This window comes from Dipodomys merriami, unplaced genomic scaffold (assembly GCF_024711535.1).
Source record: "Dipodomys merriami isolate MVZ:Mamm:240054 unplaced genomic scaffold, mDipMer1.0.p SCAF_330, whole genome shotgun sequence".
Taxonomy (NCBI): Eukaryota; Metazoa; Chordata; class Mammalia; order Rodentia; family Heteromyidae; genus Dipodomys; species Dipodomys merriami.
Genome location: NW_027204827.1, coordinates 257,810 through 283,759, shown reverse-complemented (window position 1 = coordinate 283,759; position 25,950 = coordinate 257,810). Strand labels below are relative to the sequence as shown.

General features: G+C 36.2%; 2 pseudogenes; one reads left to right on the top strand and one right to left on the bottom strand.

Moving 5' to 3' along the window:
- Nucleotides 1–552: 552 nt before the first annotated feature.
- Nucleotides 553–649, bottom strand: LOC138842222 (U6 spliceosomal RNA; annotated as a pseudogene).
- Nucleotides 650–10,260: 9,611 nt separating this feature from the next.
- On the top strand, nt 10,261–10,359 carry LOC138842223 (U6 spliceosomal RNA; annotated as a pseudogene).
- The last annotated feature ends 15,591 nt before the right edge of the window (nt 10,360–25,950 follow it).

Genomic DNA, 25,950 nt, shown 5'->3' with positions numbered 1-25,950 from the left:
CTGACATTGATGTCAAAATATATTCGAGTTGTTTGTATACATCTATAATGATTTCTATAGAGTTTGTGATTTTTTAAATCAGAAATAATTTTAACTTATCTGTTGAAATGAGTAGTACAGAAACTAAAGATATTTCTGGTGCTTGTCTGAAAAAGTATATTTTAAAATATTTAGTATTCTGTTTGTATAATGTCCATAATCTATTTCATTCACTCCTAGATATAATACTTTGAATTCGACATTGTTTTATAATCCATACGTTCATTAATACATGTGTTCTTTCAGATTGCATTTCATATAGAAACATTTTAAGATTCTTTTAATTCCTAGGTCCTTATAGAATTTTATTTCTTTGGGATAAAATGACAATGTTATCTTATTTCAAAAGTTTTATAAAGGTTATGCTATGTAAAGGCCTTTCTAAAACGGTGAAGATTGAATACACTGATGTCAAATTAACTTTTATTTCTATGAATTACACATATTATTACTCTTGTATATTTGTAATCAACTTTTGAATAACTGTTTTTCATTTCTTGCATCTGAATAATGAAAAATATGGAATACTTCACAAATTTTCATATCATCCTTGTGCAAGAGCCATATAAATCTCTGTATTGTAATTCGGGTAGACGTGCTGCTGAAGCATGTAGTATCCTATAAACTTAAGTAATTAATGATGCAATCTTAAGACAGGCATATATCCTTGGTTGCCTATTTGTAACAAGGAAACCTTATTGTTCCCAAAATTGCTATTCATCTTATTTCTGTAAAATTCTGTGTATGGTGGAAAAAACTTATGTTGTTTGTTCGATTGCTCACATTTGCAAGTTTTTGTAAATGACTACTTTAAGTCTTTTTCATTTGAAATTTGATCATACTTTGAAGCCTTTATAGATAGGTGCAAAGGTGATGGATTTTCAAGTACTTGTTTATTAACTGATTTAGCTTTGTTGAGCTAATGGATTCAAAGTAAGCCTTGCTTAGAGCTACTTCTAAACTTCTGCAGCTTAAAATTTCCCAAATGAGGTCTTGCTGGCACAAATGTCTCCTTGACCTTTTACCCTTGCTTCATGTAGGAACATCCCAACCAGAATGTCTTACCCTGACAGCATATATTGTCTTACTGGAGAAAAACTAATCTTAGTTACAAGGGATTATAGAGAGACGAACAGTTCAGACAGAACTGTTCGGACTAGAAGGTATTTTTTCAAAATATAACTGCTTATTACACCCTACCATTTCAAAAGTAACTAAAGCCAAGAAGGTGAAAATATTGTTCATATGCATGATTACCTAATGTCCTGGCCTGACTACCATCCAACCAAGCAGGAAGTTACACCACTGATTTTCTATCACCAAATATATTCCATAGCTCCAGGAGAAGTCCATATGTTTCTCCTCGTTATTAGGCCTTAAATTGGTAGTTTTTTAATCACAGTGTTTCCTCTCGCCTCTAAGCTGTACATCCCCGAATGGTAAAGCTTTAGTTCTAATTCTACCAAACAATGAGGTAGAGGTAATGGAATAATACTTTAAAACAGTTGCCTTTGATTCCCTAACCACAACAGAACAATGCAAAACTTTTTCTTATAGATAATTATATATTTTATATGTATATGTGTTGATTTTATATTTCACACAGTGGATCTTACTAAAATTAATTGATAATTTGATAAATTAATTCATATTATTCCAATAAATAGATTGGAATATAAATAATCAGGATTAGAATATATATTAGAATATAAAAAGTATCAATGCAAGGTTTTCGGTATAAACTTGTGATACTTTCTAAGTGTTCTTGGTCTTCTGAATTCACATGGTAAAAAAAAAATGTTGTTTTCCTCTAATCTATAAGGGATTTTACTCTGCTGCTCTGTTTATTGTTTTAACTCGCTGGTCCCAAATTGTTTTTCTCCATATTTCTGAAGCATTCCTACTGATTATACTCAAATTTTGCTGATATGGTGTCTAAAAGGTATTATTCTTCTACAGGATCCATGGGTCCTAGGATCCCAGGTCCCAGTTATCCGCCTCATCAGATAACTAGGGCAGAAGTTCCCACCTATGCCCATGCAACATGCCAAGAGAAAGTAATTGAAGACCCATCTCAATTTCTCATTTCTTATATTTCAGGGCCCCAATTCCTTGAAATGCAGGAATTAGCAGTGAGCAATTGGGAAATGCAAGGCAACTTAAAATGCAAGATGAAATCACAAAATGTGAAAGTACAGTAATTCAAACTTTCAGTTTTCAGGGGACCATGCCATATGAGTGAAAAAGACCACAAATGTCACAAGATTATTTGTAATACCCTTCTCATAATGATTAATGAATGATTTCAGTCCAGTATCAGCAGGCAAAAAAATAGTTCCTGAATGATAGATCCATAATTGGTCTACCAATGCTAGGAATACTTGAAATAGAGGTCAAATATAATTCAAAAAACATTAATTGAGAAGATCCTTAGTGCTTCAAAACACTGGTACTTCAGTAAACTTGGTTCTGTAGTATAAAATGTTGTCATTCTCAAACAAATGATAACCTACATTTAATCTGCTGAAAGTATATTCTTTTTCAAATAAACTTTTAAAAATCACATTTGCCAAAATAACACTATACAAGTGATGATATTTAGTGAGGTTACTAGTCTTTCAAGTGTAGGGAGCAAGTTTCAATAGAGTTGATTTATTCACCCAGCACTAATGCCAAACAGGTTCAACCATTCATTAAAGTGTAGGAATAGTACCCCCCACCATTTGTGTTTTTCAGTAGGTGCCTTTGAAAATTTGTTAAATAGATCAGCCTCCAATATTTCAAACCAAAACATTAGCTAATAAATAAATTTCATCACATAAGTACATTTTAAAAAGTCATGAATAGTTGCCTTATCATATGGTGTTTTATGTTTTCCCTATATGTCTAACATAGTAAGAAATATGACTTTAAGTCTTGAATATGGGTACTCATCAGAGATTTGACAAACATACAATCTGTCTTCTATTTCTATCATTTTCCTCTACAGTAGTAAATTTTAGATTTCTTCTTTTGCCAATACTTATAGGTAGTTGAAAATATTATCCCATGTAAAATAAAATAATCACACACCACTCTACAAAGCCATTTATAAAAACTGGTATTTAGGAATATATTCTAAGCCATTTTTAAACTTTCTTGTTGACTACAGATTAATCTTCCAAATGGAGGGCAATGAAATCATGTCTAGGTGCTTCATGTCTCCAGTTTTGCAAATTGTTACTTCAGATGAATGAATTATGGAAATATGAGCTGACATCAGTTCAAGTATATGCAGAATTGAAACTCCATGGAATGTATATAAACCTTTCAAAGTACCAACAGACAGTTTAACAGAATGACTATCAGGAAATTGAATTAATATTAATTATATTAAAGGAATAATAATAAAGCTATAGAATGAATGAAGAATGGAACAAGGGGCAAGTACAGCTAGAATATTTAATATACACATGTGAGAAAGGAAGTGGTAAATCGGAAATAAATCTTGTAGAAGGGGTTGGTTGAGAATGATAGAAGGAATGACTCTGATCCCGGAACATTGGACAATTAGATGGACATTTTTGTAACACACTTTCACAACTTTTTGAAATTCAGTGAAAAAACACAACAAAAAACAAAAACACACAAAAAGCACAACCAAACAGCAGTCTCTATAGAGTACGATTATGACCTCTCAAAATTTTAAATAGTTAATGAAGGACAATCTTGGGAAAAGCATACAAAGCTGTTCGAAGTGAGCAATTTGGGGTAGAGGAGAATTTTTTTTTGTTTTTCTTTTTGCTTATGTGGTGCTGAGGAACCAAACCCAGGGCCTCAGGCATGCAAGGCAAGCGCTCTACCACTGAGCCACCTTCCCAGCCCATAGAGGAGAATTTTTAACAGATTTAAATAGATTGTTTAAGGTTATAAATCACCTACATATGCTGCAAATATTTTCTTCTGCGAGTTCTCTTGGTCTGAACTGGATATTCCAGTCCTGAGCCACACTTGATAGCTTGTGAAGATAGAATGGAAGAAACAAGATCAATAACCCATTAATCCATTGGAGAGGAAACAGTCTTCTACGTTTTCTCTAATTTCTATTGACTACTTTTATTCATAAGTTTAATTCAAGTGATTTGAATTAAATATTTCCTTCTTTGTTCTGGCAAAGTAATTGGTCAAAATAATTCACTAAATATTATAAGCCATGTTTTCTTGTCCAAGCGAGTCCATTAAACTTCCTCCTTGCATTTGGTTGCCACAGAAACCCAGCATCAATGTTAATGAGGACAATCTCTAATGTAAAACTTGGTCTCCAAAATACCAGTCCAAGAATCTGTGATCACAAATATTTACCTATACATTTTTCTTTTTCTTTTACCTTGAAAGTCTTCTTGTGTCTAAAGTGCCCTCAAAAATAAGTACTCTGCCAATTTTTGGATCAATCACTTATAACCTCAAAGATATTTTGATAACAAGATGCTTAGAGGAAACAGAAGAATACTGCACTTTTATCTTCTCTCTTAAGACTATCCTTAGATACCATATCAGGAACAGTGAAGTTATTCTTTGCAAAATTATTTCAATAGATTATTTTTTTCTCTTCATCTTGCATTTGTTCAACAAGATGTATGGAGAAGAATAGAGTTGAATCACCCATACCATGGATGACAGTGTCTTTTACAAAAGGACAATGCTCCTATGTCCTATTTCTCTGTCCTCCTCTTAGCTCTTGCCTGATTTCCAACTAATCACAGATTCTTAGCTTCAAGTCTAATGAAGGTGAAGGACTATAAGGCCTCCCCCGTTGCTACATTGTAGGGCTAGATCTCCGGCAGGAGGTAAGTGTGAACGACGCACTCAAGGAACACACGTTGGGAGAACAGGCTTAAGCAGGTCTGGTTTATTTCTGCACAAGGGTTGGGATTTTATAGCCCCAGCTTTCCCAACCTCCTGAGTCCTTCTAAGCCAATTACTTAGCGGGGAGTTGATCATGGGCATTGCTTGGTGACAGGCACTGATTGGTCCCCAGGGGGCATGTAGGGAGCATGGACAGCTCATGGCTGTAAAGCTAGGCAGACGTGCCTTTGGGTCCCGTCTCTATGAGCAGGAAGTGTGCTTCAACTGCTACTCTAGCTGACTCAACCAGTTCTGACCGGCTCTACCCACAAATTTTCCCTTTTCTTTTAAAAGGACCGTCATTATGGTGACCCGTCATTGGAGGCATTTTTGCCGGGAGTGCAAGCATTTAATAATTCCTAGCAGAGTAAGCCCTACAAGTGCACGGCCTCCCCAGATGACCAGAGAGGATGGCGAAAACCATTGTTGTAACTTTTTAAGCACATCTTCTAAAAAGGAGACAGCGGGAATAAGCTGAATGGTGGTCTGGTTTAGGTGGGTAACATCATGCAGCAGGTTTTGGTTGAAGTTTAACTACTTAAGGGACTTAGGGACTTTGATGTAGTTACTAAGTTCAGTGAAATTGGGTGCGGGAGTGGAAAGCTGACAGACAGAAGTAGTCATAGCATTACATAGTCCTCCTTGTTGTAATCAAAGAAACGTAATCTGTTCTTGGAGCAAGTCTATTTGTTGTTGGAGCACAAGGAGGCCTCCCTTAAGATGATTGGCAACTTGTAAATGTTATAATTCTATGGATGACAGTTGAGGGATCAGCTGGCTTATCTGTTGCGCGGTGGACACGCTTTGGGACAGCAATATAGCGGTGGTGGTAGCTGAAGCCACTGTAGCGATGATTGCGCACCGATTGCAAGGATCAATCCTACTGCTCTTTTAGTGCACGGATGAATCAATTGAACCTGGGAAAACTGAGAGTCATTAGTAGCCAGAACAATAAATGGAGGAACACGTACAAAACCTGCAAACGGATATGAGTCATTGGGTTGCCAGTGATTGCTGAGAGTGCAAGTAGCAGAGGAGTTGTCTCCTAGACAAAAAAAGAACGGGGCTCTAACCACTACCATTCCTGACACCTGGTCATATCCAGATCAGTTACAGCGACGAATATTGGCCAATAGGAAAGGGGACAAACCGAGGCAGGAATGTGATGATCAAACGATTGGCATGGGGGGTTCTAGGTCTCCCAATCGTCCTCCTGAAGAGTCATAAAACTCCTTTAGATTTTGAGGTTTGGGATCTTTTTCAGATTGGTTGTATATAGCTGGGTCTCTACCCTTAAAAGAGTTTTAAAAGAGAAACTATGAAGATGAAGCAGTGGGTGAGGCTTCAATAGCCAAGAAGCTGTGTTTAATTGGAAATCAGGAAATTGCTGAGAGGAGGACATAGAAGTAGGACACAGAAGCATTGTCCTTTTGTAACAGACCTGTCTTCTAAGGTATGGGTGATTTACCTCTATTCTTCTCCATACATCGTGGTGAGCAAATGCAAGAACAAGAGAAAAATAATATATTGAAATAATTTTGCAAAGAAAAACTTCACTGTTCCTGATATGGTATCTAAGGAGAGTCTTAAGTGAGAATATAAAAATGGAGTATATTTTGGCTTCCTCTAAGCATCTTGTTAGCAAAATATATCCTTGAGTTTAGAATTGATTGAAAGAAAAAGTGATGGAGTACCTATTTTTCTGGGCAATTTAGACACAAGAAGACTTTCAAGGTAAAGGAAAAAGAAAAAAGTTAGCCAAGTATTTGTAATCACAGTTTCTTGGACTGGTTTTCTGGAGACAATTTTTACATTAGATTTGTCCTCATTAACATAGATGTTGATTCATGGCAACAAAATGCAAGAGGAAAATTTAATGGACTTGCTTAGTCAATTAAACAGCATAATCAAAAAAAGTGGCAAATAACTTTTAGTGAATTATTTGACCAATTACTTTGCCAGAATAAAGAAGGAAAATGTAATTCAAAATGAATTGACCTAAAAGTATGAATAAAATGTAGTGAAGAGAGATGAGAGAAAAAATAGAGGATTGCTTTCTCTACAGTGGAGTAATGGGTTCTTCATCTTGTTTCTTCCATTACATATTTCCAAGCTCTCAATTGTGGCTCAGGACTGGAGTATCAAGTTCAGAAAGATAATATTTGCAGCAGATATAGGTGATTTATAACCTTAGATAATCTATTTAAATGTGTTCAGAATCCTCCCCTACGCCAAACTATCCTCTTTGAACATTTTTGTTTGCTTTTACTAAGACTTTCCTCCATTAACTGCTTAAAATTTTTGAGAGGTCATATTCATACTCCCTACAGATTGCTGTTTGGTTGTGATTTTTATGTGTTTTTGTGTTTTTTAACTGAATTTCCAAAGGTTGTGCAAGTGTCTTACAATTAAATATGTCCACCTAATTATCCATTGCTCCTGGATCACAGTGACACCTTCTATCATTCTCAACCACCCCCTTCTCCAAGATTTATTTCCGATTTACCACTTCCTTTCTCAAATGTGTACATTGAGTATTCTAGCTGTACTTGCCCCTTGTTCCATTTTTCATTCATTCTATGTCTTTACTATTATGGCTCTCTGGTTTCAACTTCCTGATAGTCATTCTGTTAAACTGTCTGTTAATATTTGAAAGGTTTATATACATTCCATGGAGTTTCAGTCCTGCACATACTTGAACTAATGTCAGCTTATATTTCCATAATTCATTCATCTGCAATAACAATTTGCAAGACTGGAGACTTGAAACACCTATACATGATTATATTCTCATCCATTTCAAGATTAATCATTAGTCAACAAGAAAGTTTAAAAATGGCTTTGAATGTATTCTTAACTACCAGTTTTTATAAATGGTTTTGTACAATATGTGTGATTATTTTATTTTACATGGAATAAAACTTTCTACTACATATAAGTTTTGGAAAAAGAAGAAAAGTAACATATACTACTATAGAAGTATATGATAGAAATAGAAGATATATTTTGTCACATCTCAAATGAGTACCCATATTCAAGACTTAAAGACATATTTCTTACTGTGTTAGACAGAGGGAAAACAAAACAGCATATGATAAGGCAAGTATTTGTGACTTTTTAAAATGCCCCTTATTAAGTGATGAAATTTACTTTATTAGCTAATGTTTAGGGTTGAAATATGGGAGGCTGACCTATTTAACAAATTTCTGGAAGGCACCTACTGAGCAACACAAATGGTGCGTGGTACTATTTCTAGACTTTAATGAATGGTTGAACCTGTCTGACATTAGTGCTGGGTAAATGAATCAACTGTATTGTAACTTGCTCCCTACACTTGAAAAACTTGTAATGTCACTAAGTGTCATCTACTTATCAAATGTTATTTTGGTAAGTGTGATTTCAAAAAGTTTATTTGAAAAGGAATACACTTTCAGGAGATTAAATGTAGGTTGGTTTGAGAATGACAACATTTTTATACAAGAGAACGAAGTTGTACTAAAGTACCAGTGTTTTGAAGCACAAACGATCTTCTCAATTAATGTTTTGCTGAATTACATTTAACCTCTAAGTCGTTTTCCTGACCATGGTAGATCAATCACGGATCTATCCTTCCAGGAACTATTTTTTGGGCCGACTAATGCTGGACTGAAATATTACGTTAGTCATTAGGGGAGGGGTATTAAAAATAATCTTGTGACACTTTCTGATCTTGTTCACTCATATGGGCTGGTCATCTGTAAATTCAGTTTGAAATACAGTAATTTCTCTCCATTTTGAGACTTCATCTTTCATTTTAAGTTGCCTTACATTACACAATTGCTTGCTGCTAATTCTTGTTTCTCAAGGAATTGGAGCCCTGAAATATAAGAAATGAGAAATTGAGATGGATTTTCAGTTACTGTCTGCTGGCATGTTGCATAAGCCTAGTTGAGAAGTCTTGCCCCTGTTATCTGATGATGCAGGTAACTAAGCCATAAGATATTAGGACCCATGGGTCTATAGAAGAATAATGTCTTTTAGATATCGTATTAGGACAATTGGATTATAATATGTAGGAATGCATCAGAAATATGTAGAAAAACAGTTTGGGACCAGTGAGTTAAAACAATAAACAGAGCATCAGAGTAAAATCTCTTATAGATTAGAGGAAAACACATTGATTTTTAACAATGTGAATTCAGAAGACCATGAGCAATTAGAAGGTATCGCAAGTGTATACCGAAGACATTGCATTGATACTTTTTATATTCTAATATATATTCTAAACCTAATTATTTATATTCCAATTATATTTATAGTAATAAATAAATATCACTTTATTTGTCAAATTATCAATTGATTCTAGTAAGTTTCACTGTGTGAAATATAAAATCAGCACATATAAATATAAAATATATAACTATATATAATATAATAAAATGGCACATGTTTTGCTTTGTTCTGTTTTGGTTAGGGTATCAAAAGCAACTCTGATTTAAAGAATTTTTCCATTATCTCTACCTCAGTGTTTGATAGAGTTAGACTTAAACCTTTACCTTTTGTAGATTTACAGACTGGAGGCAAGGGGAAACATTACCAATTTAAGGCCTAATAACAAGGAGAAACATATGGACTTCTCCTGGAGCTATGAAAATATTTGGTGAAAGAAAGGCAGTAGTCTAAGTTCCTGCCTGGTTGGAAGGTAGATAGGCCAGGACATTAGGTAATCATGCATATGAACCATTTTTTCACCTTCTTGGCTTTAGCTACTTTTGAAATGGTAGGTATGATAAACAATTATATTTTGATAAAAACCTTCCAATCTGAAAAGTTCTGTCTGAAATATTCATTTTTCTATGATCCCTTGGAACTAAGATTTATTTTGTTCAAGTAAGACAATTTACGCGATCAGGGTAAGATATTCTGGTTGGTCTGATCCTACATGGAAGAAGGGTAAAGTGTCAGGTAGACGTTTGTGCCAATGAGACCGCATTTGGGAAAATTTCAGCTGCAGAAGTTTAGAAGTAGCTCTTACGCAAGGCTTACTTTGAATCCGTTAGCTACACAGAGCAAACTCAGTTGAATAAATAAGTACTTGAAAAAGCCATCCCCTTTGGACCTAGCTAAAAATGCTTCAATGTATGATTAAACTAAAATGAAAAAGATTTAAAATAGTCATTGACAAAAAAATTACAAACTGAACAATATAATTATTTTCCATTATACACAGAATTTTAGGGAAATAAGATCAGTAGCATTGTTAGGAACAATAAGGTTTCCTTGTTACAAACAGGCACCCAAGGATATAATCCTGTATAAATATTGCATCATTAACTACCTAAATTTAGAGGACATTACATGCTTCAGCAGCACATGTACCCAAATTACACCAATACAGAGATTAACATGGCAATTGCAAAGGATGATATGAAAATCTGTGAATTATTCCAGATTTTTCATTCTTCAGACGCAAGAAATGAAAAACAATTATTAAAAAGTTGATTACAAAATTACAAGTGTAACAATATATGTAATTCATATAAATAAAAGTTTGACATCAGTGTATTAAATCTTCACCTTAGAAAGGCCTTTATATAGCATAATCATTATAAAACTTTAAAATTAGACAACATTGTCATTTTATTCCAAAGAAATATACTATAAGGACCTAGTAAAAAAGGAATCTTAAACTGTTTTGGTATGGAATGCAATCTGAAAGGACACATTTATTAATGAACCTATATATTATAAAACAATGTAGAATTCAAAGTCTTATATCTAGGAAAGAATAAAATAGATTATGAGCATTATACAAACAGAATACAGAATATTTTAAAGTATAATTTTTCACATAAGCACCAGAAATATCTTTAGTTTCTTTAGTACTCATTTCAACAGATAAATTAAAATTATTTCTGAATAAAAAAAGCAAAAACTCGAGGGGGTACAAGACGGTGACAGGGAAGTAGGGGAATGCCACAGCTCTCCCCAACCAAAAAGAGAGTTTGAGTTCCAACGTTTAATCTCCCCAAGAGACCGACAACAACAACAAAAATCAACATCCAGAGAAAAACAGAAATTGAAAAGAAGAATTTCATAACAGAGAAACTTGAAGACGCCTCCCCCAATGTCTATTGGCCACAAAGCAGCTTGCCAAGCCATGGCCAGCCCAGCCTGGTGGGAGCTGCCGGTGGCCCAGAGACACAGGGAGTTGTCTGCAGATCACCCGCACCAAAGACCCCTGAGGTAACAGTGTCAGACTGGCTGATCTTGACGAATGAAGAATCCTCTGAGCAGGGAACTTACACAAAGATCCCACCCCTTCCCCTCACTCTCCATTGGAGCAGAGAGGCTCCATCCCACCAAAGCCACTCAGCCCCATGGCAGGAACCTCAGAGATACATGAGATGCCCACAGAACACCAGAGCAGAACTGAAAGGAACTGGTGCTGATCCAGAGAGCGCAAACAGAGACAAACCCTAGCAATCAGTACCTGCACAGAGGCCCTCCCCACCCCTCGGGTGGAGGCCGGAGGCCCATCCCGTGGAGCGGACCCAAACAGTGTCAATGGAGGCACTGACAGAAAAGAAACACACAGAGCCACCACCTCTCAGCCTATCCCACAACCACCTCAATTGAACTGTGACTGCAATGGCAACCAACAACCTACATCACACAGAAACAACTAGCTCCAGGGTGAGTACCCTGAAGGGGACAGTGTATTCCTCAAGGGAGACAGTGTATTCCTCAAAAGCTTGTGGGAATCCGCAGAACCCCTACCCCAAAACCTGCACCACAGGACCCACTAAAACTAGAAACTTTTCAAGAGCTCCACCAGCCCATGGATCACACTCAGCTGGCCAGGCTAGAACAAGAGAGACCCTGGAAGGAAGCGTTAACGCCCAAGCCTTGAACAGCGCCACTGGGTCAAGACACCCAACGGTGGAAGAAATTTGAACTGTGTACTCCAAGCTGCGTAATCTAGGTGGGATACACAGCAGCACAGGTCCAACAGGTGTGCCCAGGCTGGGGTCTGGGACCAGGCCTGGGGATCTGGTGCCTGAGCAACATAACCAACTCCTCCCAACTGAAATCAGAAGCTGAGCATACGCCTCAGCAGAGGGGAGAAAAACAGGGAACTGCACTCCTGGTAATCATGCCTGTGACAGCAAAAGATGCAGGGGGTTCAGGACAAGAGAAGCTCAAACCCCACAAGAACCTGACCCATGTATTCTAGGCTAGGAATTGAACAACACAGGCCTCCAGCACCCGATAATAGTCAGGAGCTCAGGCTGGTAATGTGCTCAGCAGTACAGTGATTGCAAGAGGCCCTGGATCTGATTCCTCAGCAAAACATAAGCAGAAAGGGCCAGTTGTGGTGCTATGGGTCAAATGGTAGGGTTCCAGCCCTGAGCTGAAGAGCTGAGGGACAGCACCCAAGACCAGAGTTCAAGCCCACAAATAGCCAAAAATGTAAAACAAAACAAAACATCAGGAGACCATAGCAGACTCCAGCATTTGGGAGAGTACATCCAGCACATCTGAACTTGCCAAGAACACCTGTAGGAATAAACAGGAGCAGTCTAGGCTGCTCATCACTTGTAAAGGCGGGAACTGCCAGTGATCTACAGCAGAGGGCTGAGAATCCTGTGTGGGTCAGACCAGCAGCTGGAGGTCGGCCACCAACAGAACCAAGATCAGGTACAGACTCTCTCTACCAGCACAGAAACAGTAACCAAGCAAAGACAGACACCTATTGACCAAAACAAAATTTCAGATTAGTCTGCAATAATCCCGAATAACCATGAGAAAATCACAGAGAAATATTACAAGGTTTATCAACACCTAGGATAGCAAACTATCTCTAAAAGCCAGCAGCAACCCAGGGGAGAGCCCCACTGGGAGCAAAGCAGGAATGGAAGACAAACACTACATCCAAGACATGCTGGAGGCAATGACTCAAGAAATAAAGTGAGAAATAGACCAGAATTTGAAAGAACACCAGGTCGAAATACCAAAAGAGATGCAGGACATCAAACAGGAGATGCATGCAAAAATAGAGGTAGCACACACCTCACTAAGCTATGAGATAAGTGACAAAATAGAGGCAGTACACACCTCATTAAGAGGTGAGATTAGTATTTTGAAAACCAACATTGAATCCATTGAAATCAACAATGAGTCCATTTCCTCCATGCAAACCACAATGGAAGCCACAATTAACAGAGTGAACAAAATGGAATACAGAAGACACAATACATCAACTGGAACAAAAAAATGACAGATATGGAAAAAATCACTTAAATTATACCAAAGGGAAATTCAAGGGCAAGCAGATAGTGTCACGAAATTCAACCTTCATATAAGAAGGTGAGGAATATCAAAGCAAGGGAATGCAACAACTATTCCACAAGATAATCGGTGAAAATTTTCCCCATCTCAAAAAAGAACATCTTACCCACATAACAGAAGCATATAGAACACCTAACATGCAGGATCCCAGGAGAAACACTTCTAGACACATTATAGAATAAATGATAGATCTGAATGAGAAGGAAACAATCTTGCATGCAGCAAAATTGAAGAAGGAGCTATACTACTATAGGAAAAATATTAGAATCACTACAGATCTCTCCACACAAACACTGAATGCAAGAAAGGTCTGGGAAAGTACCACATGAGCCCTGAGAGCCAATAACTGCCAACCCAGACTGATATACTCAGAAAAGTTAGCATTCACATTCGATGGAGAACTGAAAATTTTTAATAGCAAAGAAAAACTAAATTAATACATAAACATTAAGCCAGCATTACAAAGACTACTAAGAGGTGGAACACAACCTGAGAAAAGCAACCAGGAACAGGGACCTGCACCCAGACAGGCATTAATAGAAGTCTATCTGAGCAAGGACAGAGGAAAGGAAAGAAGAAAAACAGTGACTATAATGCATCTCTCTATACTATCTCTTAAGATTAACAGGCTTACTTCACCAACCAAAAGAAAAAGAACTGCAGTTTGGATCCTAAAACATGACCCATCCATCTGTTGCCTTCAGGAGACCCACCTCTAAGCCAAACATGCAAACAAACTCAGAGTGAAGGGTTGGAAAAGGATCTACCAATCAAATGCCCCTAGTAAGAAAGCAGGCGTAGCAATCCTTATATCTGACAAAATAAACTTGTCATTAAAATCATTACAATGTCAAACCATCCCTGCATCTCTGGGATGAAGCCTAACTGCTCATAGTGTATGATTTTTTAAATGTGTTTCTGGATTCTTTTAGCTAGAATCTTGTTAAGGATCTTTGCACCTGTGTTCATCAAGGAAATTGGCCTGTAATTCTCCTTTTTGGTTGGGTCTTTGCCTGGTTTGGGGATGAGTATGATGTTGGCTTCGTAGAATGAGTTTGGGTTAGCTCCCTCATTCTCTGTTTCTCTGAAGAGCTTGAGGAGTGTGGGTATTAGTTCTTCTTTAAAGGTCTTATAGAATTCTGCTATGAATCCATCTGGTCCTGGGCTTTTTTGGTTGGAAGACTTTTGATAGCATCCTGTATCTCGTAGGATATTGGCTTATTCAATAGGTTTCTTCTTTGCTCAGTTTGTACAACTTGGATTTCTCTAAAAATGCATTAATATCTGCCAGGTTTTCTTCCTTTAGAGATTAATTTTTGAAAATTGTCCATTAGGATTATTTGGATATCTTGGGTACGTGTTATGATTTTTCCCGTGGCATCCCTAATCCTGTTAAAATGGATTTCCTCTCTTCCTTTTTTAATTATTCTTGCAAACGGTCCAACAATTTTGTTTATTTTTTCAAAGAACCAGCTTTTTGTTTGGTTAATTTTGGCTGTAATTTTTTTTTTATTTTCTAATTGGTTAATCTCTGCTCTTAATTTGGTTATCTGGCTCCGTCTAGTAACTTTAGGTTCCATTTTTTTAATGTATTTCTAGCTGTTTTAATTGCAACATGAGATTATTTACTTGGTCTGTCTCCATTTTCTTGATGTGGGCAAGGAGGGCAATAAATTTGCCCCTCAGGACTGCTTTTGCTGTGTCCCACAAGTTTCTTTGGGAGGTTTTTTTCATTTTCATTGAGTTATAGGAAATGTATTTCTTCTCTGATCTCTTCCATTACCCAGGCATTGCTAAGGAGTGTGCTGTTCAATTTGCATGTATTAGAGAAATTTCTGCGGTATGCTTTGTTACTGAGAACTGGCTTGATTCCACTATGGTCAGATAGGATACAGGGGATTATGTTATCCATTTGTATTTGCTTAAGTTTCTTGCATGAACTATGATATGGTCTATTTTGGAGAACGTTCCATGAGCTGCTGAGAATGTGTACTGTGTTGTTTTATGGTGAAATACTTGGTATATGTCAGTTAATTCCGCTTGAAGTATGGCCTCACTTAATTTGGTAGCTTCTTTGCCTGTCCTTTGGTGAGAGCGGTGTGTTGAAGTCTCCTAGTATTATCATATTGGGACCTATTTTATTCTGTAAATCAATAAATGTAATCCAACACATCAACAGAGCCAAGGTCAATAATCACATGATTTTCGCCACAGATGCAGAAAAGGCCTTTGATAAAATTCAACATTCATTCATGCTAAAGGCTCTGGAGAAAACAGAAATAGAAGGATCATTAAAACAATAAAACCATTTGTGACAGTCCAATAGCCAATATTATACTTAATGGGGAAAAGCTACAACCAATTCTCCTAAAATCAGGAAGAATGCAAGGATCCTGGAACCCTTAGCCAGGTCAATAAGGTAAGAAAAATACATGAAAGGGATCCGCATAGGGAAAGAAGAGGTTAAACTATTCCTTTTTGCAGACAACATGATATTATACTTTCATGATCCCAAAAACTCCATCCCCAAACTCTTAGAAATCATAAATCACTTCTGCAAAGTAGCAGGATACAAAATAAACCCACAAAAATCAGCTGCCTTCCTGTACACTGCCAATGTACAAGAAGAGAGGGAAATAAAGTGAGTAACCCTATTCACAATAACCTCCCCCAAAATAAAATATTTAGGAATTAACCTAACCAAAGATGTAAAAGAACTATTTAATGAAAACTATAAAAGGATAAAAAAGAAATTTCAGAAGACACTAGGAAGTGGAAAGACCTCCCATGCTCTTGGATAGGCCAACTTAATATAGTGAAGATGGCAATACTGCTAAAATTAATATACAAATTCAATGCAATTCCTATTAAAATTCTAATGACTTACATCACTAAAAAACAGAAAACAGTCCAAAAATTCATATGGAACAACAAAAGACCTAGAATAGCCAAACCAATTCTAGGGAATAAAGACAAAATGGGAGGGATATCCATGCTGCACTTCAAACTATACTACAGAGCTATAATAACAAAGATAGCATGGTACTGGCACAAAAACAGACCAGAAGACCAATGGAACAGAATAGAAGATCCAGAAATAAATCCACAGGCCTACAACCAGCTGATATTAGACAAAGGAGCCCAAGATATACAATGGAAGAAACACAGCCTCTTCAACCACTAGTGCTGGGAAAACTGTGCTGCTACATGCAGAAAAATAAAAGTGGACCCCAGCCTATCACCATGTACCAACATCAACTCAAAGTAGATTAAAGATCTTAACATTAAAACTGAATCTCTGAAACTACTGCAGGACAGTAGGAGAGACACTTGAACTAATAGGCACAGGAAGGAACTTCCTGAACAGAGTCCCAGGATCACAACAAATTGGAGAGAGACTCAACAAATGGGACTACTTTAAAATAAAAAGCTTCTGCACAGCTAAATCTATTGAAACCAACCTAGAAAGACAAATAACTAATTGGGAAAAAATATTTACCAGCAATATATCGGACAAGGGGTTAACATCCAATATATACAGGGAACTCAAGAAACTAATCCCTCCTAAACCTACCAAATCAATTACTAAATGGGCAAGGGAAGTAAAGAGGGACTTCTCAGAGGAAGAAATAAAAATGGCAAAGAAACACATGAGAAAATGTTCATCATCCCTGGTGGTGAAGGAAATGCAAATAAAGACAACCATGAGATACCACCTTACCCCAGTCAGAATGTCCGACATCCTCAAGTCAGCCAACGACAATTGCTGGAGGGGATGTGGAGAAAGAGGAACCCTGTTACACTGCTGGTGGGAATGTACACTTATACAACCACTTTGGAAAGCATTCTGGAGGGTCCTTAGAAAGATAAAGATTGATCTCCCTTATAACCCAGTCATACCACTTTTAGGCATCTACCCTGAACAACAGGAACCAATATACAATGACACGTGCACCTCAATGTTTATTGCAGCACTGTTCACAATATCTAGGATATGGAAACAACCCAGATGCAGCACCACAGATGAATGTATCCAAAAATTGTGGTATCTACAAACAATGGAATATTATGCAGCCATTAGAAATGACAAAATAATGGCATTTGCAGGGAAATGGATGGAGCTAGAAGGTGATCATGTTGAGCAAGGTAAGCCAAGAGCAAAGAGACAAACAGTACATGGTCGCCCTGATAAGTGGATGCTAAATTCAAAATGTTAGGTGATACGACAAAATTAACAGGACTTAAGAAACAAAGAACTCCCACTCATCTGGTCGAAACACTACTACATATCCCCATACTGCTGATCACATGTATGTTGTATTCTGTACACCGTTATATGTTATAAACTGTGATAGACAATTTGCTCCAGGAAAGTTAGAATGAACTTATGACTTTAAATGATCATCATTATTTCACAATACTGTGAAATTTGGGAAGTTATGTAATCACTTAATCACAATTAAAATGAAAGAACCTCAGGGAAGTAAGGAAGGAAGGGATGGTAGGGGGACAATAATAGAGGGGGTAACAATGCTCAATAGGAAGTGTACTCATTACCTTGCTCATGTAACTGTAACCCTCTGTATAGTATCTTTATAATAAAAAATTAAAAAAGATCCAATCAACAGTAAAAAAAATAAACTAAAATCAATACAAAAAGACAAGGATGGACACTACATATTAATACAGGGAACAATACAAGAGGAGGATATTACCATCATCTACCTATCATTCCCCAAACATCGGTGCACCCAAATATGTTAAGCAAATACTCTCAAACTTACAGAAAAAATAGATCCAATATGATAATACTAGGAAACTTTTAACACCCCAATCTCACCAAAGGACAGGTCTACCAACCAGAGTATTGGCAAAGAAGCTATCGAATTAATGAGGCCATACTTCAAGCAGAACTGACATTTACCAAGTATTTCACCCTAAAACAACACAGTACACATTCTTCTCAGCAGCTCATGGTACTTTCTTCAAAATAGACCATGCAAGAAACTTAAGCAAATTCAAGGAGATTGACATAATCTCCTGTATCCTATCTGACCATAGTGGAATCAAGTTAGTTCTCAATAACAAAACATACTGCAGAAATTACTCAAATACATGGAAATTGAACAGCTCACTTCAAAGCAATGCCTGGGTAATGGAAGTGATTAAAGAAGAAATTAAAAAATTCCTACAACTCAATGAAAATGAAAATACCTCGCAAAAACCTTTTGGGACACAGCAAAAGCAGTCCTGATGGACAAATTTATTGCCATCAGAGCCCACATCAAGAAAAGAGACAGACCAAGAAAATAATCTCATGTTGCAATTAAAACAGCTAGAAAAACATGAAAAAATGGAACCTAAAGTTACTAAACAGGGCCAGATAACCAAACTAAGAGAGGAGATTATTGAAATAGAGAATTGGAGAATCATAGCCAAAATTAACTAAACAAAAACTGGTTGAAAAAATAAATAAAATTGATAGATATTTGGCAAGATTAATTTACAAAAGAAGAGAGGAAATCCATTTTAACAGGATTAGGGATGCCACGGGAAAAATCACAACACGTACCCAAGATGCCCAAACAATTTTAACAGACTACTTTGAAAAGTTATATCCTCTAAAAAAAGAAAACCTGGCAGAAATGGATGCATTTTCAGAGAAATACAAGTTTCCCAAATTGAGCAAAGAAGAAGTAAATCAATTATATAAGCCAATATCCTACAAGGAGATACAGGAAGCAATCAGAGGTCTTCCAACAACAAAAAAAGCCCAGGACCATATGGATTCGCAACAGAATTCTATACGACCATTAAAGAAGAACTAACACCTATACTCTTCAAGCTCTTCAGAGAAACAGAGAAGGAAGGAGCTATCCCAAACCCATTCTATGAAGCCAATATCACATTCATCCCCAAACCAGGCAAAGACCCAACCAAAAAGGAGAATTACAGGCCAATTTCCTTGAGGAACACAGGTGCAAAGGTCATTAACAAGATTCTAGCTAACAGAATCCAGAAACGCATAAAAAAAACCATACACTAAAACCAAGTAGGCATCATCCCAGAGATTCAGGGATGGTTTAACATACGTAAGTCAATAAATATAATCCAACACATCAACAGAGCCAAGGTCAAGAATCACATGATTATCTCCACAAATGCAGAAAAGGTTTTTGATAAAATTCAACATTCATTCATGCTAAAAGCTCTGGAGGCAAAAGAATAGAAGGAATATTTCTTAAAACATTAAAAGCCATTTACTACAGATCAATAGCTAATACTATACTTAATGGGGAAAAGCTACAACCAATTCTCTTAAAATCAGGAACGGGGCAAGGATGCCCACTGTCTCTACTCCTGTTCAATATAGCCCTGGAACTCTTAGCCAGGTCAATAAGGCAAGAAAAAGACATTAAAGGATCTGTTTATGGAAAGAAGAAATTAAACTATCCCTTTTTGCAGATGACATCATACTATACCTTCACAATTCCAAAAATTCCATCCCCAAACTCTTAGAAATCATAAATCACTTCAGCAAAGTAGCAGGATACAAAATAAACCCACAAAAATCAGTTGCATTCCTGTATACTGACAATGTACAAGCAGAGAGGGAAATAAAGGAAAGCAAGCTCATTCACAATAACATCCCCCAAAATAAAATATTCAGAAACTAACCTAACCAAAGATGTAAAAGAACTATTTAATGAAAACTATAAAAAGTTAAAGAAAAAAATTACAGAAGATACTAGGAAATGGAAAGACCTCCCATGCTCTTGGATAGGCAGACATAGTGAAAATGGCAATTCTGCCCAAATTAATATACAAATACAGTGCAATTCCTATTAAAATCCCAATGATGTATTTCTCTGACAGAAAACAGTCCAAAAATTCAAATGGAACCACAAAAACCTAGAATATCCAAAACTATTCTAGCAAATAAAGACAACATGGGAGTTATATCCATGTCGCACTTCAAACTCTACTATAGAGCCATAATAACAAAGACAGCATGGTACTGGCACAAACACAGACCCGAAGACCAATAGAATAGAATAGAAGATCCAGAAATAAATCCACATGCCTACAGTCAGCTGATATTTGACAAAGGAACCAAAGACAGACCATGGAAGAAACACAGCCTCTTCAACCACTAGTGCTGGGAAAACTGGGTGGCCATATGCAGAAGAATAAAAGTGGACCCAGCATATCACCATACACCAACATCAGCTCAAAATGGATTAAAGACCTTAGTATTAAACCTGAAACTCTGAAACCTCTCCAGGCAGAGTAGGAGAGACACTTGAACTTATAGGCCCAGGAAAGAATTTCATGAACAGCGTCCCAGGGTCACAACAAATTGGAGTGAGACACGACAACATGGGACTGCCTTAAAATAAAAAGCTTCTGCAAAGCTAAAACTATCGCAACCAAGCTAGAAAGACAACCAATTAATTGGGAAAAAATATTTACCAGCAATATATCCAAAAAGGGGTTAACATCCAGTATATACAGGTAACTCAAGAAACTAATCCCTCCCAAAGCTAACAAACCAATTACTAAATGGACAAGGGAACTAAAGAGAGACTTCTCAGAAGAAGAGATAAAAATGGCAAAGAAACACATTAGGAAATGTTCACCATCCCTGGTTTTGAAGGAAATGTAAATAAAGACAACCATGAGATACCACCTTACCCCAGTCAGGATGTCCGACATCCTCAAGCCAGCCAATGACAAATTCTGGTGGGTATGCAGAGAAAAAGGAACCCTACTACACTGCTGTTGGGAATGTACACTCATACAACCACTTTGGAAAACAGTCTGGAGGGTCCTAAGAAAACTAAATATTGACCTCCCTTATGACCCAGGCATAGCACTTCTAGGCATCCATCCTGAACAACAGTAACCAGTATATAAGGACACATGCACCTCCATGTTTATTGCCATACTTTTCGTAATAAGCAGGATATGGAAACGACCCAGATGTCCCACCACAGATGAATGGATCCCAAAATTGTGGTATCTGTACACAATGGAATACTATGCAGCCATTAGAAATGACAAAATAATGGCATTTGCAGGGAAATGGATGGAGCTAGAAGGTGATCATGTTGAGCAAGGTAGGCCAAGAGCAAAGAGACAAACAGTACATGGTCTCCCTGATAAGTGGATGTTAAAACCAAAATGTTAGGTAATACGATAAACTTAACAGGACTTAAGAAACAATCTGATCGAATCTCTACTAAATAACCCCATGCTGCTGATCACATGTATGTTGTATATGTGTACAATGGAGGGGAACCAGGAAGATGACATAGAACTAGAGGGAATCAGGGAAAAATCCATCAGCTGCACTGGACATTGACCAAAATGAACTAAGCAAGTTAATGGCAGGGATGGGAGGGAGGAAACCCGTGGGAAAACAGGAACAGCTGATGTTATACAAAACAAAAAAATGTACATACCAACCAATTTGGAAGGAATAACTGTATCGCAAAGCTCATAGAACTCATAAATGTTATAGACTGTGATAGACAATTTGCTCCAGAAATGTTAGAATGTGTTTATGACTTTAACTGAGCATCACTATTCCACAATACTGTGAAATTAGGGAAATTATGTAACCACTTAATTACAATAAAAATAGCAAAACTCTCCAGAAATCATTATAGATGCATACAACTAACTCTTGAATACATTTTGACATCAAAGTCAGGCAATTCACTTGGAAGACTTCCATGGAATCCATTAATTGTTACAATAAGCTATTGTTGTTATTTGGATTGTGAAAATATTTTATATGGAAATAAAGAATGCAATGGCATTTTTGAAATTTAATAAACTTAACCGAACCATTATGACTTAGGAGAGCAATTTTTGCAGCCTTGCAAAACTTCAAAGAGATAGTGATACATACTTATCCTTTTGGCAATGTCAAATACAGTTTCTTCCATGTTGTTTTTCAGACCTGATTTGACATAATGGTTCAACAGAAGCAAATCCAACATGTCTTTGCTATCTCTATTCCCAGCAGCAAGATGCAAGGGGGCCATTGGTATCTGCATCATGATGAAGTAAGAAAAAAGCCACTCTAGTATTATTCCACATATAAGCACTGCCCAGGGTTGTCCAACCATCTACAGTTATTGCATGAATATCTGCCGCTTGAGCCAACAACTAATGGACAGTGTCTATGTGTCCACTGTAGGCTTCCTGATGAATATGGGTATACTCATCGTCATCCCTAGTATTCACATGAGTGGCCTTTTTGGAAAGTAGTCTCCACAATGTAATAACCTGATTATTTTCAGCAGCCCAAAGAAGAAGTTTGCATGGATCCTACTACATTTTTTTTGCAATTGATACCATTCCTCACTTTTTCATCAAGTTTCTCATATTCCTTAGAATTGCCTAACTAGAGACTTTGAGTGACAGTGGGAATGAGGCGTCCATGTATTTCCCTAATAGTTCACATTAGTTGAACTGTTCAGAAAAATCCTGTGACTTTTCTGCATCTGTTTTTTCACCATGATTTATTTTTCCTTTTTACATTTTTACTATTCGAAATTATTCTAACTGGATAGTAGGGAATTGATGGATAGCAGAGGAAAGATTTTCCTCCGTATTCAAAGATACAGACTGAAAATAAGGACCAGTAGTGTCTTCATGTGCAGATTATTCTATGAATGAGAAAAGATGAAATAATGCCTTCTATATAAATCATTTGGGAAATGGCAGAGCAGAAAGTAAAATGATGCAACCAAAAATATAAAAGCAAAATAAATTACAATCATTATAGAGCAATCCTATTATCTATGAGAAACATTAAAGAGAGAGGAAGAGAGACAGATGTGCAATGACCTAGATAGCCACAAATGCATGCCTCTGATCAATTTATAGAGCAAACAGAATTTTATGTTTTGAAAAAGATGGAAATAGAATTTATATATTTACTTGAATTTGGTAAATACATTTTTTACAGCCTACATGAAGAGATGTAGGTTTAATCTTATTGCAGACAAGAATCTAAATCCTTGATAATTCTAGGAACAGATCTGACTGAAATCAGTTGAATCACACTTTTCCTGCACAATGAAAGAAAAGATCCAGGCTAGGAAAGCAGCTAGAGAAGGCAGGCCGATTGTATCTGTGACAAAACTTTGTGGAAAATGGTACTGAGCATTACTTACTGTTGATCCACTTGCACTGGAAGCATGAATCTGAACAATTGCTTGCTGATTCTCAACTATTGCTTTGATCATTATATTCTCCAAAAAGACAAAGTGAGATTTAATTGATAGCAAACAACTACTAATGCATTTTTATTTCTCATTAAGCACCTTAATTCATTGAAACCACATGAAGAAAATAGACAGGCCTATTTTTTTAGATGAAAACAAGTGCCTTTAAAAAAACATGGAATGTAACTAGTCATTCATGTAAAGGACTTCTATTTTAGTACTACATTATACATTTTTTTTCTAATGTTGGGTACCAATAAATAATGGATCTATTAGAAAGCTCTTAAAGCTCATTTGTCCAATTGTGAGGTCTCTTATACGATATCATGGTATTTTTGAGTATGTTCTTAAGAAGAAATTTACATTACTAACTTGAATTTCTGACAGGACAAAATCATCATGTACATCTTGCTTCTATACTCTCATTTTTAAATTACTATCTATGTATGTGCATTAGATAACTATAGAGAAAAAAGCAGAAGCCACACTGGTGGCTCATGTCATTAATCCTAGCTAATCAGAAAGATGAAGTCTGAGGATTGTGGTTTGAAACCAGACCAAAAAAAAAAAGTCCATTAGATACTGCTTTGAAAGAAACCAACAAATGCTAGAACTGGAGCTGTGGTACAAGCATTAAAATGATATCTATGAGAAAACTAAAACAAAAAAATAACAAATTCTGGGACAGAGACAGGCCCTGAGTTCCAGCCTTAGTATTAGCACCAAACAAATAATTGAATTAATTCGTTAATTAAGTAATTAAATATAAATTAAGTGGTCACATGTGGATAGGCATGTAAAATGTAACATCTGTGGTGACTGGATTGTGTATTTTTTGTAGTAAGGCAAATTATTATTTGTAGCAATCATAAATTTTTTATTTGAACTTTTTTTGTACAATAAATCCTGAATTTAGCATGTATGTATAGGTGTATGTACATGTGTGCATATGTGTGTATGTGTTTATGTGTGCATGTGCTGTTGCAATGTTGCTTGCCAATGTGGACAGGGTGAGGCTGAAAAGAGTTAACTTTGTTGCAATGTTTTTCGTTATCAGTATTCTGTCATGTCATTTCAGTTGGACCACTCTTTTGTACATTTTATTTGTCAAATAATATCATCAGAATCAAAGGATTTACCATATTAAGTTAGATAAAAGAGACTGCTTTCAGCTCTTATTATATGTTAGGTGAGAAGAATCAGACATATTTAGGTAGTAAATTAGTGCTGTATGATGACTGTCGGTACAAAATATGTATTTGACTTCTTAATTTTGTTATACTTTTAACATATGTTCATAGAGTGAGTTTGTCCAACTGGACCAAATAGGTATTGCTCTCTGGTTATACCCATGAAACACAAAGTAGATAAAATCTTTCTGGCTTTCTGTTGAAAATAACTATCTTTGTAAGATCATATCTATTCACACTAACAGGTAATCAACCCAATATTTATCAAGTTTGAATATCCCATCATAGTGACTGAAAATCGGTATTGTTGATATGCTTGTTAGATATTTCTTTCAAAAACAAACGAACAAAAAGCATGAGTCATCTCCAGATAGTGGATGTATCTGAAGTTGTTTTGTACATGCAAAGGGCAAATGGCTCTTTTGTGGGAGTAACTATCGCAACTTAACAAATAAGGCTTTTTGAATATCTTTTCCAATATAAATAACATCCCAGAGCGAGTCTTGCAATTTCGGAAATTGAATATTTTTGAATATTTTAGTATTATTTCATTTCATTGACTATAGAGCTAAAGACATTTCTGAAATAAATATAAAGATCTGAAAATGTAAGTGGGTATATTGGCTTTTTATGCATAATCTTATAAAAATCCAGTTTTTATGAAACTAAATGAAATAGAATAAAAGAATGTAAGTGAATTTGGTAAGCTAATTATTAGTTTAACTTTGTTTTCTATTAACAGAGTCCTTTGAATGTAGATGATGCAGTTAAATTATTTCCTTTGTGTTTCTGTACTTCATTTATTTTTCATATCATTGTAGTTATGGGAGTGAATTTGTAGTATAAATAAAGGTCCTTTAAAATGATTCGGATTAATCTTGTGCTTTGTGTCCTACTCCCAAGAAAATGAGTTATTTTCAAGTGTTAATAGTTTATAATTGAATCTTCATTTCATAAGAAAATTTTAAAAATGCAGTAGTATTGATGACTTTTTAAACCAATTGTATTGACAAGGTTGAGAGTCTTTAATTCATGCTTAGGTCTTAGGTCTATGATTTTTAACCTCTTGTTCCTGACATTAATGATAGTTCAGACTGCATTTTTGGGGTATATGAAAGGTAAAATATTTATCTGGGGTCAAAGATGATTTTTATATCAGTCTTGCTTTAATAACATTTTATTTTATTTTATTTTTTGGTTGTGAGGCCTAAACTCCACTTCCAGCTTTTCTGTTTATGTGTTGCTGAGGAATCGAACCCAGGGCC